This window comes from Octopus bimaculoides, chromosome 20 (genome assembly GCF_046866305.1).
Source record: "Octopus bimaculoides isolate indiv1 chromosome 20, ASM4686630v1, whole genome shotgun sequence".
NCBI lineage: Eukaryota > Metazoa > Mollusca > Cephalopoda > Octopoda > Octopodidae > Octopus > Octopus bimaculoides.
Genome location: NC_142947.1, coordinates 8,963,970 through 8,969,664, shown reverse-complemented (window position 1 = coordinate 8,969,664; position 5,695 = coordinate 8,963,970).

Here is a 5,695-nt window from a genome sequence, read left to right as displayed (position 1 = left end):
AAAGGTGCTCGTAGTCCACCTTCGACGGTTAGGGTATACTTTCTTTTCTTGTTTCTCCGTCTTTGTTGCAGTAAGTGTGCGTATGTCGGGGGTGGTAGTGTTTCCCTATCGTCTTCGGGTCCACGTCCAAGTCGCGGAAAAGACGAATACAAACAAACAAACAAACACTAAATAACTAAGACGACTACAATGACAGCAACAACAAACAACTACAAGGGTAGTAATAATAATAATCGCAGCGGTGACAAGAGCAAGAAGACGACGAATCCACTTGCACCGTCGCCCACATCTTTCAAGCGACTTAATTAAGCCAGTGGTTTTAGTCGAGAAAGAAGAAAGACAACACTGTCAGTCAGTGACTAACTAAGCAACTCTTTCTCTTTCACCCTCCCTCTTTATCTTTTACTATATCTTTTTCACACGCTCAATATTTATCACCACATTCCACCCTTTCTCTCTCCCTCTCCTTCAATACTTTTCTATTCTCCATATCTTTCTGTCACGTTTACCTTTCTCTATTACTCTTTCCCTCCTTTCTTGTCTTCCCCTCACTATATCTCTTACTATCTCTCTTCCCTACACTCAATATTTACCTCTCACCCCCCCTCTCTCTCTCTCTCTCTTTCATTATATCTATTAGAATTTCTTTCAGTCGCAACGCTCACTTTATCTTTATTACTCTTTCTTTCTCCTTTTCCTTTACAATATTTCTCCGAAACATTTAACTTTTTATTACATTCTTTCTTTCCAATCATTAAAATAACAAACAAACAAACTAATTCTCTCTCTCTCTACCGTTCGCTCTGTCTCTCACTAATTTTCTTTCTTGATAAAGTTCACTCCACTAGTCACACTCGTTTTCATAAACTTATTCTCTCGACTCCTCTTTACTATTACTGCTACCCACACTCTTTCTCTCATTTTACTAGGGTTTCATTCTCAGTTTTCTTCTTCTTTTACTTCTTTCGGTCATTCGACTTCGACCATGCTGGAGCATTGCATTGAAGGTTTGTTAGTCGAAACAAAACGACTCCTTCCCCCTCCCCGCCTCCACGTACTTATTTTAAGCCGGGTGGCACTTATTTTATTTTGTCCCCTATGCCGAGCCGGTAGATTACGAGGACGTAAACAAACCAGCGCTGGTTGTCTAGCGTTGGTGGGGTGGGGACAAACATAAAGGCACACACACACGTACATATACATATTTTTACTTCTTTCAGTTATTAGTCTGTGGTCATACTGGGGCACCGCCTTGAAGAATTTTTAGTCGAATGAATCGACCCCTGTATTTTTTTTAAGGTCTTTTTTGCCGATCCGCTAAGATATGGCTACGTAAACGCACCAACACTGGTTGTCAAGCGGTGGCGGGAGACAAACGTACACAGACACATGTATATATATAAGACGGGCTTCTTTCAGTTTCCAGCCACCAAATCCACTCTTAAGGCTTTGGTCGACCCGAAGCTATAGTGGAAGACACTCGCCCAGAGTGCCACGCAGTGGGACTGAACTCGTAACCATGTGGTTGAGAACCAAACTTTTTAATCACACAGCCACGCCTGCATTTTAAATTTTTTTTTCTTACATACAATCGTTTTCCCTGTCTCTCTCTCCCCTCTCACTCACTTTCTCTCTTCCTTCTTAAAACTACGACTACTATTAATAAATACTTTTTCAACTTTTTCTCTCATTTTACCACACACACACACACACACACACACACACACGTACTCCCCTCTTTCTCCCCTGTTCTCTTTCCATTTGCAACGCTCCCCCACTCTTGTTTTAAAATCCATCTTCTCTCAACTCCCCTCTATCCTGATTCTCAATCTTACAGTTTCTCTTTCAAACTAACGCTTTTGTCTTTCTTTTCAAAACTTACTTCCTCCACTCTGCCGATCTTTTAAAAGCTGTCTTTCTTTTCATCTCTCCAATAAAATCACACACACACACACGATCTTTCCTTTTTTTAATATATTAGTCTCTCTCTTCCATTAAAAAAAAAATTATTAAACAACAACCTCTTCATTCTATTTAAAGTTAACTATAGTCTTTCTCTTTTCTTTCTCCTCTTCAAAAGTTTTCCTTCTCTATCTCTATTTAAACTTATCGCTGTCTTATCTCTCCCACATTTTAATCTCTCACCCACTTCTCTTCCCACATTCTATCATTCTATCTTTCAAATTCGTTCTCGCTCTTCTGCTTTCATTTAAAATAGTATGTCTCAACCATTTCTCTTTGTCTACGGATCCCTTTGGTTACTATTTTACTCCTGTGGACCTTCATATCCATTCGATGTTTAAAAAAAATCCTATTTATATTTCTATAAATCAATATCGTTAGCAATTGTACAAAAATAATTATTAAAATATTTTATGTATTGTAGAATTTTTTTCCACTTAATTTTTAACAACAAAATCTTATATGGACCCCCTCCCAACGGCTATATGGACCCCCCCCCCCCCCCCCCCAAGGGCCATATTGGACCTCCAAGGGCCATATTGGACCCCTGTTGAGAACACTTGATTTAAAACTTACTCTCCTCTATTTAACACTTGTATAATTTATGTGTTTCAGTCATTGGATTGCGGCCGTGTTGGGGCACCGCCTCGAGGGGTTTTTAGTTGAACGAATTGCTCCCCTCCCCCCAGTTCTTATTTAAAAAAAAAAAGCTTTGCACTTATTCTATTTCCCTTCTGTCACGCGGCTAAGTTGCGGGAACGTAAACAAAGCAACGCTGGATGTCAAGCAGTGGTGGCTGTGTGATTAGAAACCGCATGGTTCTGAGTCCAGTCTCCCCGCGCGGCTCCTTGGACAAGTGTTTTCTATTATCGCTCCGGGACAATTAAAACTTTTAGCAGCCGGAAGTGTGTGTGTGTGTGTACATACATACATACATATTTATGTATGAGGTATGTATGTATGTATGTATGTATGTATATGTGTGTCCCCCACGACACATATATATGTATGTTTGTATATATATATATATATATATATATACACGTACATACATATATGTGTGTGTGTGTGTGTGTGTATAACGAATAAGAGAAAAAGAAAATGGAATTCATAAGATTCTTCAAGATGCGTTGAAACGATTGCTGTGATTAATAAAGAATCTTGTGAATTCTATTTTCTCTTTCTCTCATCTATTATATACTCAATGGACATTGAGGAATTCCAGAGGTAGACCCAGTAGCATTTATATCAATACTATGGATGACATCAGGTAGCCATAGACAATGGAAGTGCTTTAATCGGCGTACTACCAGGTGTATACCGAAGGTTTGAATAAATACTTATACGTACATATATATCTATGTGTGTATGTATATATGTGTGTGTGTGTGTATATATATATATGTATATATATATATATATATATATATATATGTGTGTGTGTATATATATATATATAAAGCAAAGGACCACTGATGAGGTCACAGAAGTGAGACGAAAGAACTCTGACCAAAATAGGATTAATGTAATATAATGTAATATAAAGCTGAAGCAAATTAACACCAAATATACAGTGCGTGTGTTTTTATTGGCTAAACTGACAATATGACCATTCCCAAGTACAACAACATATATATATATATATATATATATATATATATATACACACACACATACATATATATATGACTGGCTTGTTTCAGTTTCCGTCTAGCAAATCCACTCACAAAGCTTTGGTCGGTCCGGGGCTTATAGTAGAGGGACACTTGCCCAAGGTGCCATGTAGTAGGACTGAACCCGGAACCATGTGGTTGAGAGACAAACTTCTTACCACAGCCGCTTTTGTCCCTTTAATGTATCCCTTTATCTTTTCTCTCGTTTGAGTCATTCTTCTTCTATTCTCTCAACTTCTCGTTCTTCTCATATTTAGGAACCTTACTTTCTTTTTTCTTCTTTTTTTCTCTATTTTTCACTAATAACCATTTAAAAATAAATCTACTTTGAACTCTCTCCTTCTCTCTTTCTCTCTTTCTCCGTCTTTCTTCATCTAACGTTCACTCCCTACCTCTAGCTTTTCAAGCGATAATGTTTATCTATATATTTCAGTCTTTTTCCAAAGATATACTTCAGCCCATTACTAAGTCTCCATATAAATATATAGAAATATATATATATTTATCGCTGCCTCTCTCTCTCTCTCTCTCTCTCTCTCTCTCTCTCTCTCTCTCTCTCTCTCTCTCTCTCTCTCTCTCTGGGTTCTTCTCTGTCTCTATCCCTTCTCCCTCTCTCTAATTAACTTATTTATTATTCACGTCTTCCTCCATTTCCTATACATTTTTTAAATATATATAATCCACCTCTTCTCAATAAAAACTTACTGTTCTTTTGCTTAATCACTGATTAAACTATCTCTCACTCATTCACAAACATACACGCCGATAAAGTTCGCTCACACACACACACACTACTCTAATACAGTTTGCACACATATACACTCTTATCAAACTAGCCCATTTCCCCCCCCCCTCTCTCTTCTCTCTGTCTTTCACCGTCTTTCTCCTCTATTATTATCTTCACCTTACCTCCTACACCTCTACCCTCTTTCTCTCTCACTTTCTGCGTTTCCGTATTTCCCCCTCCTCTTTAAGTTCCCTCCACCCCTTACTCCTTTACTCTCTGTCTTTCTCTCTTCTTTCCCTGTTTTTCTCTTTCTGTATCACTAAGTCCACACCCCGTCTTATACTTTTACCCTCTCCTCTCCCCTTTATCTCTATGTTCACACCCTCCCTACACCTTTACACTTTCTTCTCTCTTTTTATCTTCTCTCTGTCTTTCTCCCTATCTATCACTAACTTCACTTCACCTCCTACACCTCTACCTCCTCTCTTTCCTTTTCTCTTTTTCCGTCTTTATCCCCCTCCCTCTTTAAGTTTACTCCACCCCTAACACCCTTACTCTCTCTCTCTCTCCTCCGTCCCCCTATCACTGAATTCACTCCCACCACTACACCTTTACTCTTTCTCTCCCCTTTTCTCTCTGTCCTCTCTTTCCCTCCCTCTCTAAACCTCCACAATTTTTATACGATAACAGCTTTCCAATTGCATTTCCAAACGTGCACAGATCCATATTGTACAGGTTACGCAGAAGAATGCTTGGCGAAATAAATAAATAAATAAATAAAACAAATAAATAAATTTAAAAAATCAAACAACCTAGAGACGCCTGCTGTAAAAAAAACTCATAGTAAAGTGAACACTAGGATACGCGATGTCGTAAGCCAAGAACTTTATTAAATTAAAATTACAGTCGTTAATAATAGGAGCAATCATATTCTAAATGACAAATCCTGGTGAAAGAGAATGTGTATGTGTGTGTGTGTGTGGAGGGAGTAGAGTGTGTGTGTGTGGGGGGGGGGACACATCTGAAAATTTAATTGATTAAAATAAATTTAATTTGGAATGTAATGTGGAGTTAGTTATTAAGTGACACGGCGCAAACAAGAGCGACACCAATTGTCAAATATAAACATAAGCATGCATATATATACATAGACATACATGTACATGTAGACTTATTCTTTCGTTCTTGGCCATGCTGGGGCACCGCATTGAAAGTGTTTTTTTAGTATAGAACAAACGGATCCCAAGGCTTATTTTTTTTTAAAGCCTAGTACTTATTCTATCGGTCTCTTTTGCCGAACCACTAGGTTAAGGAGATCTAAATATACCAGCAC